We start from the raw sequence: 14,490 nt of genomic DNA, 5'->3' as shown, positions 1-14,490 counted from the left end.
AATTCACTTATTGTATTTATTTCTTTCATTGATTCCATTTTTTAATGTGTATATTATTAATTATTTATCATAAAATTATTTACATATTAACGTACACATTAAAAAATAGAGGTTAAACAGAAAAAAAATAAACACACACATACACACTAATACAGAAAATTTATTGGTGTGACCAATGTGTACGCCTTAGTTGCAGATGGCGGGATTTCTAGTTTTTAGCCGGGATCGCTGGCCAGTTACTGGTCTGAAATCGAGTAAAATCTAGATTATTTCTACTAGGGATATCTAATAAATGTCAAAAAGTTAGAGAAAGATGTCAAAAAAAAAATTATTCGAGACAAATGAATCGTTTATTTGAGAAACCCCATTAGTCAAGAAAACAAAATTTTTCAGGGAATACAAAAAAAATTTTTCTGGAAAAACTTGCCATTGAAATAATAAAAAAATAATTGAAGAGAATAATGTTTGCGTCTCTGAAAAATATTCAAACAAGAAAAATTCAATTTTTTAATTGAAACTACTTAAAAAAATTATTTAAAGTTGATTGACTTATGAGGTTTCTCAAACAAACGGAAGAAAAAGTTATAAAATCATTGTTTTTTCATTTTTTTCCACTCAGATAATTTATTAAACTGACAAAATGAAGTATATAATTACAAAAAATAATAATTAATTTAAGTATTTTAATTAGTCATATTATTATTTTTTTTTTTTTTTCCAAAAAAAAGCGCGAATTTTAAATAAAAAAGAAAAAATTATTTCTATAAAACTAAAACTGTATGTTTATTTGAAAAACCCCATAAGTCATTGATTTATGGGGTTTTTCAATAAAATAAAATTTTTGTCACCCCGTTAATTGTTTTTTAAACACTAATTTGATGGATATTTGTCCAAAGAATTATATTATATATATCCAAAGAATTCAAAAATGCAAAAAACCCGATTTCGAAAAAACATGACTTATGGAGTTTCTCAAATAAACGATTCAAATAAGTTATGTAAATTGGAAATATAGCGAAGAAGACACTATGGATTTTTTTAAAAAATTTCAAAAAAAAAAGTTTTGTGACAATCAAAATTGTAGAAAAATGATGATAAGAGTCGTAAATGACAACTAGAAAAAATTTTGCAAAAAATATTTTTACCAAATTTCTAGGATCGTCCGTTATACCCGCTTTTCCTCTAACTATTTTTTTTCGGTTTGACTTAACTCTTCTGCAATCAAGGTTTATTTATTTGTTTAGCTTTTAAATCTTTTTATTTGAAAAATTTTATTTTTCTTAACAGTATCCAATAAAGATAAAACACTACTGAGCATTAAAATAATTTATCTAAACAAATACAATCAAGTCAATAAATAATCTTTTATAAACCGGATTAAATCGTAAAAGAATCCATTTAGAAGTTATTACCTAACTGCATAATTCAATTGACCGACGATCACCATTTTATTGGTTTTAATTATTTAAATGGTTTGTTATGGTGTGACTCGAACGGGCGGTTGAGGGCGTGTGTATTTAATAAGATGGTATATATAATAACTTTTATTTTGTTTTATCGCGCACTATTCGTGCAGGTTGAATTGCAATGGAGCGTTTTAAAACCAGAATAAGAATAAGAATAAAAATAAATATATCTAAACTTCTATTTAACTGCAAAACTTGTTTCTACATGGAAACGACGCTATCGACATTATTTTTTATTTTTTATTCGGTTTGTCCGTTTGATTTTTTTTTTCAAGTTCGTACTTTACATCACGACATCTCTACTTGATTTATTTTCTTGTGAACCTAGAGTAAATGTGCATTTCAGTAATCGCGAGCTATTGATAAAAACTTACGATAGCATGTTGTATGATCACGTAAAACTGGCGCCAATTGATAACTTTGAATAATTTACTTTGATCACTACAGAAATTTCCATAAGATTCAATTAATTTTTTTTATTTGATTATTTTCCAATAACTTGGAAACTATAAACAGGAAATTAGTCTCACAAATCTCTTGACTTCTTTTGATGTTCCGTAGAATTAAAAAAACCCTTTCAGAGTTATTTTTGAAATTTTTTTAATAATGTTCTCGGGTCAAAAAATGTAACCTCCATTAAATCAAATAAAAATTTTAAGTTATTTCTATTCAAATTGACTTTTTAGTTGTATTTAATTAACATGTGAAATTTAATCGAGTTTCGCTGATTAAAAGAAACGATTTGCAATGTTAAACTTCCATAAGAATGGCAATTCAAAAGTATTCAACGTCTATAGTCCTAATAATACAACAACTAATAGTCCTAATTTAGACTATATATACAGACTTGTCTTGAATAATTTTAGTTTGAATTTGGTTACCTATATAGATCCAGATTAGATATTTTCTCAAAATATAGTGCCTTCTTCAGTTTTTATCGAGATCAAAATCAGACTTTTTCTGCCTAATATTAGTTTTATAATCTGTTCATAATTGTCTTTAGATAAAAAACAGCTTAAAATTTTTATAAAAATTTAAATACAGATCAACTAGTTCAAATACAGAGCAATTAGCCCAAAGACAGTACAGTTATACTAAACTTAGATCAAATTTTTGACCCGAGTCCAAATCAATGTTAGAATAATGGTGCCACGACCGGTTACCCTCGGACAAAATAACCCCAACGAAATAAACTCGTAACAGAATAACCTGAAAAAAATAACTTTGTTATCAAATAACTTGAATAAAAATACTCTGAAAAAATTCACATAAATCTATAACGATAAAATTCGTACTTAAAGGTTATTGTTGTTCAGATTATTTTATGACAAGGTTATTTTTTTTAGGTTATTTTGTTCTAGGTTATTTTATCCGAGGGCAATTTGTTACGGAACCAGAATAATATGATAGTGTCTCATTACTAAAATGTAATTTTTATCCTGCTTGACTATTCCTAGATTTTGATTTATTTCCAGCTCATACTTGATGAAATTATTCTGAAACTCTGAGAAAATCTTAAGAAAAATTCAGTATGTCTTTAAGTGACCAATCTCTTCCGCTATTCTTATTCATTTTCCCTAACAGTACAATGTATTCACAACAATCTAAAAGCATTAACAGAAATGACTCAACAAAATTCATAACACTGCATAATAGTATAAACATTGAATGAAAGCTGATCTTAAAATCCAACAAAACCAACTTCATAAGTACCGCAGATGAAAGTTTCATGCGGCCATTTACTACCATACAAATGAAAGTCTTTTATAGTCTCGTCTAGTCAAGTCTACTCTACTCTAGTCTTTTAGTCTAGTTTATATAATCTAATCCTTTATATTATTACTCTGTGAGAATAAACAATTACAGCAATAATTCATGTCATTTTCGTAGCTATTGTTCATAAATACCTCCTCTACTAAACTCACACACACACACACACACACACACACACACACACACACACACACACACACGCACACACATGCGCACTGTGTTATTTTATTATTAATATATATATATATAAATAAAAATACATATTGTCAAGTTTCATGACAACATTTAGCTACTAATTGATTTAAATACGAAATAATGCTTTGGTAATTTAGTTAATGACGCTCCTGTTTCACGTCGCTGTCATCGTAACCTCAATTGTCATAATTATTTGTCTTGGTCCTGTGCTATTATAAAAAAAATAATAATAATAAAAATAATAACAGCAAGTAACCCAGGATATCAGCATATACACAATTGTAACTAAGACACTGCTCGTGACTAATCTTAGGTAGATTGTGGCCTCTGTCTCTGTGTATCGTTCACTGAATTATTGCCCAGTTATCTCGACGGGCACCTGTGTGGGTGGGTTGGCACCACTGTGCTGAGAGATCCAGTTTCATGAAAGAGACCGGCGCTGCTGTTATACCAGAGTCTCGGTAAGCCATTGCCTCTGTGTATGACGACATACAAACAACAACCACATAGATATTGTACTTGTTCACATATTAAATTCACATACACAAATGCATATCCTGAATATTTTCTAATTCTAATCTGTCAGCCATTTGTTAAACGGTTATGACGTTAGCTATGATGCGAGCCACGCTGCCTGTGTCGCTGTGTTTTGTCCGGCGTGCAGAGACCACCCTGAAAGAACTCTTAAAGCACGGCGTGTTGTCGTGAAAGAGGATTGCTGCTGCTGATCGCTCAGCAACCGCCAACCGGGCAACCTGCAAGACCGACCGATCCCTGGAGAATAATCCCATGACTATTTTACAAGCATGTCATTGTAAGATTCACTTTATGATCTATGTTACATTCGGATCTTACTAATACTGATCCTTTGTTTGTCTTTCGCCGCGCACGTATGCCATTTAAATCCTAGCTTATAAACTTTTGCCTATTTGCCAAAAATAAAAGTTTTAGAATAAGCTAAAAATGATGGAGTTAAATTTACTACACCAAACTAATAGTAACTCAACTACACTTTGTAGTCATCGTATCGACTAATGAAGTAGCATAAATGACACTGTATCAGATTAATCTCTACTGTAGTAGTTCTGTTTACTATTCCACTGGGGTTAAAATTTGTAGGCTCAGTAACTACTTAATGTAGTATAGAAAACATCCTGTGGTTTCTTTAACTACACAATTTTATAAGAATTAGTTGGTATTACTATTTTCAGAGTATACAATATCACATAATTTGTACAATCTACTCCGATGTGGAGTAAAATGGCTGACAAACGAAAACAACAGCGCCACCTTCAACTTTTTTACCCCACTGTGTAGTTATACTAGCTTCACAATTTTAGTTATATTTACTACATCTTTAAATGTGTGAATTATAACCTTGAAATTATGTGCTTGTATTTTATATCAACGAAAATTAAATATTCAATGCAACTATGTTAGTAATACAAGAATTAATTTGTCATAACGATAATTCAAAATGAAAAATAAATATCATGACGTATAGAAAAAAATCTACTTTCAAAATTTTGTGCATCCAACATTTCGAATTAATTATTTACAAATCCATTTTAGTATACTTAACAACTCTTTTTGCGAACAATATGATATAAATTTAAAAATTTTTAAAACTTTTTAAATACAATGAAAAATAGTAAATATCAATTAATATATATTTATTAAATAAATTAAGGATAAAAAATTATAAACTTGATGTGGGGTAGTACGAACCACAACTGTCATTTACCAAGGAGTTATTTTAACCGACGACAGTAGTAGATGTTACTACACTTTGTGTACCACAATAGGTTAGTAGTCATTACTAAATGAGTTGTGATCCTATATATTACTAGTCAGTGTAGTGTATGTATCCCCGATTGTGGTAAATTCGACTACACCTTTTTTTACATGTGGAAAAAGTTCAACCGGGCGACAAATTAAATTTTATTACCTTTGACCACTAAGTACTGAGCCAGGTTACGAACCTAGATGACCACTTCAGCTACATCGAGTAAAAATGATCAAATTTCCATGGATGGCTTCAGATAGTCGAAACACTTGTCAATTTTTTTCCTGACCAACTGAACAATTGCATCATACTGCATTACTGTGAATCAGCGACAATAAATAAGTAAGTTAATAAATATAACCAGAATGTCTGGGTGTAGTCAATGTCGGTGACCATGCTGGCGTGACAACTATCTCGATTGTATCCTATTAATAAAAGAGGTCTTGGAAGCTTTTGATATCCTCGAGTGCCCTCGTTTCCTGACTTGCCCACATGTGTCTACACGTCATCATCATTCTTCTCATCCTCATCGTCAACCTCCTCACCATCGTCATCATCATCATTGGGTACATTAAACCATACAGACAATCACCATACTACATTTTATATATTTACGCAATGATTGTATATATATATATATATATATATATATATATATATATATAATGATCATTAAATGTGTAGTGTCTATTGGGTGCTTTAAGTGTCTGGCTGAACAAACCGGACGAGTGAGCACGAGCCGGAAAGTTATTCATCGTATAAATATATATACATATATATAAAATCAACACAAGGAAGTTTGTTATTGCTATTAAAATATTATTACTATGTTAATTTAAAAGTAAAATATATAAAAATATTATTTATTATAATTATTCACAACTTTATTTTATTTTTAATTGATGAGAACTTGAATTTTTAAGGTTAAGGTGTACACGTTTATTTATAATATAATATAATACATATATATTTATATGTATATATATATATGATGGAAAAATTTATGAGCTTTGTAGTTGACAATAAAAAGTTGTGTAAATGTTTCGCTTCATCTACGCCTACGGTTAAATAAACCGGCTATATAATAAAAGGCTCTTTCATCAGATGATGTCTCGTTTCTGCGCATCTCATCTTGTCTCTCTGCGCTGCCAACTTAAAAAAGTTCAAGTTTTTTGTTCCACCTACATGAATGGGGGGTGAATATATCTGCAGGTGTCTGTATGATGAATAAAAAAAATATGAAATTTTATTGTTATTTGGGTGTCGGGGGGGGGGGGGGGGTAAAAATTTGCGGGGGTGAGATGTTAGATTGAAGTTAAAAGTTTTATTTGCAGGCAATATTGAGTGTAATGTTAAGCGTGACTTGGTCGGTGGCACACGTCGTAGTCGTATAGAGCCGGTAAGTTTAATAAAACGTTAAGGCGCCACTATGTGTCACGATTCAGGATATCGATGGCGTGCGAATTTTGTATACGAAGGTCATAAAAGAAAGATATATATATTTATATATCTTGCACCTAGGAAGGTACTGATCAGTATGTGTAAATCGTGAATCATGATGTACGAATTATTTTGAATATTATACTATATGTTTTTGATATGAATATATTAACATATATTTTTATACGTCCGGAGAAGAACTTTTAAATTTTGACTATAAGTTTAGGAAATAATTCTAAACACAAATTTTTAACTTCCCGCTAAGAAAATTTAAAATTTTCAAAAATTCGGGAAGTTATTGGTTTCGGTGCGATTTTCGAAAATTGAATTTCAAACAGATCTTTAAGTTTTGAGGGTGTAAGAAGCTATTTTGACTAATTTCAAGATGAAGTCCGAATGTTTGTATGTATGTAAATATCTGTAACTTTTGAACGGATGAACTGATTCGGATCGTCAGTTTTCTCTGAATCCTAGAAAAATCCTAGACTCACCCTAGAGAAAACTTAGGAAAATTTTTTGTATCACAACAATGTTTTCGAGCTGAAGAAGGTGGAAAACAGCGAGAAGTTTCAGGGCTGGCTCGCAGGGTCAACCAATAGACGGATTTTTTTAATAATAATTTTTGTTAAAAAGGCAATCCCACTAGTAGTCTCCCTTTAGAACTGAAAAACGTTTTAAATGAAAGTGAAATAATTACTACGTCTCAAAAGTAATGTAATTTTTGCAGTTACAAAATAATGGGACTGCGCTGATATTAGGAACTGTCATTTTTCCACTAATCTTTTTCTATACGACAAAAAATATCATCAATAAATGAACACTCAAGTAATTCTTTTTTAATCAAAAAATTTATTGGTACACTGAAAAAAATAATCGGTAACCTCTACCGATTTTAATTAGTAACCGTTACCGGAAAATCAGTAACCTCCACCGAAAAAAAATCGGTAACCGTTACCGATTGTTTTTTTCAGTGTAATTTTGATTAATCACTTTCTCAAGAAAAAATTTTTTGAGTTGAAAAACCAATAAATTATTGACGAAAAAAATTCGTTTCTTCCTATAAATAGATCTACTGAAATCGAAGCTAGATCTAATCTAGTAAAAATAAATATTATTTAACATTAAGTATTTCTTTATCGACTACTGTGTCTTCACATACTGAACAGACTCGCGACCCACACGCGCCCAACCTCATGACTGTGTCATAAATTTATATAAACTTCCTGCTGGTATCTCGATCGATTGGACTCTCTTTTTGCTACGGATACACCAAGAAACTACTACTGTTCCGATCAAGTTTATGGAGCCCCAAAGACGTCTCATGATTCAGATAAACCAACTGAATCAAACGATATAATATATATTCCATATACTTTTTTCTTTTATTTATTTTTAAAACACATAATGTACGAGAGATAGGTTAATCCAGTTGAGTTTTAAGATGTTGGATGTATAACTGGCTTCTTGCATTGGTTATTATTGTTATTATTATTGTTGTTGTTGGATGCTACAACTGATGATATCTAAGTGAGGGCGGAGTACGAGGCTTAACGTGCTGTCGCGGACATGGGCGAGATTGCCTCTCTTTCATTTCATTCAGAAAAAAAAAATGTTTGCTCTCTGATGCCTTCTGGTTAAAATTCTAACGACTTTATACTCTATGTTGTGATAAACAAAAGAAAAGATAACTTTTGATAAAAATATTATTAATATTTATTAATAAAACTATTTTGTTAGGGATCTTATTACTGCAGGCATTGCAGGTGTTATGACAATTTATCATCTAGATAATTTATTATTTAGAGTTTGATTAGGGGAGACCGGGGCAAGACGGCCCCCCCTGGGGCAAGAAGGCCCACCTCAAAAATTAACCAAAATTTTTTTTCTCTTGTTTTCTTTTGATTATCACAAATTTAGATTATTTACTCATTTTTAGCTTTTAGCCCTATACGTGAAACTAGGGGCAAAATGAACCACTCAAAAATTATAAAAAAAAAATGAATTTCATGTTATTATAACCTAGTCATGATTAATTTAATAGAAATATAATTTTTTGGTTAATTCTATGGATTTGGAGTAAAATAGAGCATTTGAAAAAGTTAAAAATACCGATAATCAATTTTTTATTCAATAGAAAAATAATTATTAATCAATTAAGTTATTTTTTATTAAATAACTTTTAATTTATTCATATAATTTGTTATAGAATCCAACAAAACAATTATAATTATTATAGGTAACATTATGAATAATATATTTATAAAATTTGGTACAGTATTTGGTAATATGTTTGGAAAAAAATTAAAACACTCAATTTTTTTCTACAGAAGTGAATAAATTACTTGTATTATATCAAAAAAGGTTATTTCGAGTAATATAAAAGTAAATACAGTTATTAAAGAGAAAAATATAAACATTTGTGATGCGGGAAATTTTTTTACAATTAAAAAAAAAAAAAATTTTTTTTCATTTTTTTTCGGGAGGGGGCCGTCTTGCCCAAAAAAAAAATTTTTTTTTTCAGGAGCTTCACCAAAATTTTGGTGAATTGAGTTAAAGTTAGACGAGAGTAAATCAACTTGATAGTTAAAAGCCACAAAGAATAATAATTGGCTTAGGTGGGCCGTTTTGCCCCGGTTTCCTCTATAAAAATTTAAAAAAAGAGGTAGATATATTTAATTAAGGATTTTTGAAGTTGGCGAATATTTGGAAGCATCCATTTTTGAAAATTTATTTTTTTGAAATAGTTTCCAAAAATTGTGTTAAATTGACGTTTTCGACTTTGAATTCTACTGCTAATTAAATTCTGGCTCGAATAATGAAATTTTTGTTGAAATTTTGGAAAACATGAAAAAAATTTTTGGAAAGCATTTCATTTTGCCCAAAAATAAAAACAGTTTTGAAATCCATAAGAAGTATGCGACGTCAATAGTCATAATATTCAAACATATTATCAATTCAAAATTCAGAATCGTCTACAATTTGAAAGTTCACTATTATTTATTTATTTAGATTTTTTAATGCCAAGGCATAAGCCGAATGACAACAACAATATACAAGATAAACATATTCCATAAGTACTACAGAATCGTTATCAAATCGAATAATTAAAGTACACTAATTATAGCTAATTTATAACTACCATCTACCTTAAGTTTTAATAGAAATTTGAAACATCAACCGGTAGCATCTTCCAAAATCGTATCCAAGCAACAATAAACGAGCGCTCAAAAAAAGTTGTAGCGAAGTTTGGTAGTTTAAAGTTTTGACTTTTATTTTTCATGGCTAGCCTATCCGACCTTCTGATTTCAGGATTCTCTTCTCTGAAGAACCTTCGTATAAATTTAGGTTCACCTGTGCTAATTACTTTATAAAAGTAACATAAGTACATAAGTATTATGCTCTAAATCTGAAACAGTGAAAACCACTGAAAAGTAGTGTATGTACACTGTTTCAGATTTAGAGAGTATGAACATTTTTATAAAGAACTTTTTTACAAAGGTCCATTTTCCTTTTTTGAACGTCAGCTGAGCTATCTAATAACGACATTTATCATCTTTCTGAAAAAATTCCACCAAATCACCATAACAATTTCCGAAACAAACTAAAAGGTGATAAAAATAATTTTAATTAATCCGATTTGACTCCATAAAAAAAGCGGTTAAAAACAAATGAGTAAAGTAAACAAGTGGACAGAAAGCAGACTAACAAGAACAAGTGAAGAGCAAGTAAGCACACAAGAAAGACGAAGAAAGGAATTGAGTATCGAGGACTTGTACTTGAGCCCGCGTGTCTCGTAAACGTTCTAATCTCGTGGCACGCCGCGCTCGTGTCTCGATCCACAAATTATTCTCCATGTTCCCGGGCGTGTAGAACGAGCCGCGCTCCGTGTGCGCCCACTTCTTTCTTTATCTCTATTTCCATTTTTTTATTTAACTTCCCTTCCTTTCCATTCCATTCCATTTTTTTCTATTTCATTCCGCTTCACTCGATTCCTTCTTATTCTCTACCATGTTCTCTTCCAGCCTCAGTCGTCCTTTTCGCTGTTGTCTTCAGCACTGGCTCGGTCTATAAGGTCTATATACCCATTCCAAGAAGCTCTGTATCTCGTCTTAGTCTCTCGGATGTCTCGTCTCGTATGCCACGATCCAGAGACTCGAAGGCTAAGGCCTTAACTCCACCAACATTACGTTCCGTTCATTGTGTCCTTGTCTCTTTTTTTATTTTTCAGTTCGAGATCAAGACCAAGCGCAAGAGCAAGACCAAGACCAAGAACAAGTTCAAGAAGCAGAAGAGGAAGAAGAATAAGAAGTAAGTTAATGTAAGAAACAAATGGCAAAGAGAGTTAACAGAGATAGAAACAGAATAAGTGTAGGGTCAGAGTATATCCGAGGTTCCAGTTAAGGTGCGCTCTCGTTTGTTCCTCATTTCGAGTCACATCTTGGGACCACGAACCGAGAAGAGGTCGTGCCTTTACTCTATACTACTCTTACTCTTTTATCTTAAATCTTACGTCCACCTGCGTTCTACGTATTGTCAGCCGAGCAAGAGTGGACTCCGCAAGAAATCCCGTGAGAATTAACGATTCCAGTTGGTACGGAGGCCAAAGATGGCGCCCTCGTTACTGGCTACTATACTGCCAACTCGCTACTGATCCTGATGTGGGAGGTTAGGTTTCCTTGGTTAGCTTGTTTGTTCTTGCTTTATTTTTATTCCATTTTGTTGTCTGTTGTTGTACCTCCTTGTAGATTGTTTGTTAAAACTGTTGAATAGAGGGCGCATGCACAGGTCATTTTGGAATATGGCTTCCTGCTTCTTCGACAACGACGGTGAGCTGGACATTTGCGGACACACGTTTCACCTTGATGATACAACGTGAATTGTGATTATATGTGTGTGTTACACTCTACGGTCAACTTCGTGATCTTGCTCTTATTTTATATATACTGCAAATAGCCTAGATTGACCGTTAAATTACTCGCTAACAGACCTTTATTTTTATCCATTATATATTCCCGCTGGGTTTCCTACTCTAATATATCATCACAATTATGTTGATTTTTTTTTTTCTAATTGTCTACCTTCATTTTCATACATTTCGTATTACATAACATGCATCATATACTGATGCTTATTTCCCGTTCGCTGTTTTTTGTTTAGAAATTTTATATTCGAGTGAGTTACTGCCGAATTACATATTTATGAACCATAGGATGGCCCTTTGGCTGTGCTATCACATGACATGATCGCACATCAATTATGTTGTTTTAGTCTTGAAATTTATAGATAGGGGGTCCTAATATGCATTAATGAAGTGCAAGTATTGTAACGAGTTTACGTGTATTCCGTCACATGTGGTAACATAGATGGCACGTGCTGAAGAACGACACATACGCGAACTTATGTATATGTATATGCATATGTATACGTATGTATATATGGATGTGGATAACAATATATATGAGGGTGTACGCCTGCTGGTGGTAAGAGGGTAGATAACCATCGAGAGTCATCTGGTTCAAACAGAACGGGATCATTAAAATGTCACGTATGTAGTCACTACAATTGGGGATGATTGCTGATTCACTAATTTAACTAATTGGAGGTCAATATAAAATACCTTTTTTTTTTTTTTTGATGTTTAATTATGATAGTAATTTTAATAATTTTCAAATTAATTTAATTATTTTTTTTTTACGTTTTATATTCGATAGGAGAAATTTTGAAAATAATATTTTGTGGTTATTTAAAATATATTAATAATTAATAAGACTCTCACTCTCTTGGGAGGCAAAAAATTTTTTTTGGACAGTAAAAATTTTTTAGAGCAAAATTTTGAATAAAGATTACACGTAGAGAATTTTTGAGTAAAAATTATCCATAAAGTTTGGTACTGTAAGGACATCTAAGCTAGTAACTAAATTTTTACTATGATGTTTGTAGAAAGTGCACTTCACTTACATGCTATTGAGTGGTATATTTTACAATGTATATGGGAAAAATTTAGATAGTTTCCAAATCTTCACAGTACCAAATTTTTTGGGTGATTTTTACTAAAAATTTCTCTGTGTAGAACAAAATCGCCCGGCCCGAATATTTTGAATATATCGAGACTTTAAGAGCCAAATATATTGTAAAAAATTTTTGTGCACACAGAGAATTTTTGAGTAAAAATTACCCATATAGATTGGTACTGCAAGGACATCTAGCCAGTAACTAATACTGAGTTGAAAAATTTTTCGCAGTGTACAGTATCTAAGGTAAAATGGGACACTACGTTTTTTAGTGACCCAAATTGGCCAATGTTGAATCTTGGACGATTAAATAAAAATATGACGGCCCATTTTGCCCCGCACTTGCTTTTTTGATTTGAAAAATGTACCTGTCGCCTGATATTTTGACAGCCGTTGAAAATAACCCCCGCTGAGAAACGGAAAATAAATAAAAATAAAATTGTGAATGGAATAAAAAGAAAAGAGATAAAAAGCATATACGAACTATCATACAACAAGTTTGGCAAGAGCTTTTGTAAAAGTATATTGAATAATAGAGTGAGATCTGTCATTGGATTTCTTTATTGTAAATTATGGGCAGCCGTCGATGGCTCAACGCCTACAATAATCTCGTTACGATATGAATCGAAAGAGAGAATAATAACCGACCTCGAATAATACTCTAGCCCTCTAGGACATAACACGCATATCTCCTGATGGTTTATCCGCTGGCCGCGCTCAGAGGTTTTTTAAAAACTTTATGCATTCACAATGCAAGGTGCTTTCTTTGTCCTCGCATTTTCTCATAAATGTTTTTTTACTGGAATTTCATATTCTTCATTCCTTTCATCTTTTATTTTTAAAATATCTATCTTACTCAAAAAAAATTTAACATTCAAGAATACAGAGATTGAGATGTATTGAAAATAAAAAAACATCTTTGAATATTTTGACATGTCGTAATTGCGCCGAAAAAAAAAAAAATTAATTTGAACCTAGAAAATTTTTATTTATTAAAACGTTGTATGATTTCAAATAGATTTTTCAAACTCTCTAGAAGAATAAAAATAATGAATAAATGAATCGGCTTTAGCTTAAACTTTACAAAAGGTTTGATTGGAATAAAAACGTAAAATCCGTACCTATATTCAATTTTACCCTTCAATACTCACCCCTGACTATGGCTTTATCATTTTACAGTTCGTCACAATTCATCACCCTTCATTGTATATATATATATATATATATATATAAATATGAACGTCAATTGCAGGTTATGTTACGACAAACTGTTATTTATTTATACTTTTTATGCTATTATCTCTATTATTAAATCTAAAGCTAACAAAATTTTTTTTGTATCATTTATCTATTGATTCAATCAGGTAGATGTAGATCTGTCCAGATGTTTAAGAAGTGTAAGGATAATTGGCTATAGAACTAGAAATGTTACTATAAGTAAGGTTAGGATGTGTTATGAAAAAAATAAAACAAATATGATTTTCTGTTTATTTTAACAGCTGGCGTATGATCAAGGCTTCAATAGAGATCCGCTACTATTTATTATATTAGTAAATTAGAGTACAGAAATTTTGTACTGGTGTAATTAATGTATAATTACTCTGGCGAATCAAAATTACGGTAAATTACCGCAATCTACGTAAAATTACCACTATTCACTGAAATATAGGTCAATTACGATACATGTAGTAAATTGCAAACTACACGGTTACTTAAGATAACTTACAGTAGCTGTAATAAATTACGACTCCTACAGTAAATTACGCTATCTACAGTAAATTTCTGTGTTACGGATAATTACAGTACATTACGGGAATGA

Source organism: Microplitis demolitor, chromosome 6 (genome assembly GCF_026212275.2).
Source record: "Microplitis demolitor isolate Queensland-Clemson2020A chromosome 6, iyMicDemo2.1a, whole genome shotgun sequence".
Taxonomy (NCBI): domain Eukaryota; kingdom Metazoa; phylum Arthropoda; class Insecta; order Hymenoptera; family Braconidae; genus Microplitis; species Microplitis demolitor.
Note: the sequence above shows the minus strand (reverse complement) of the source record.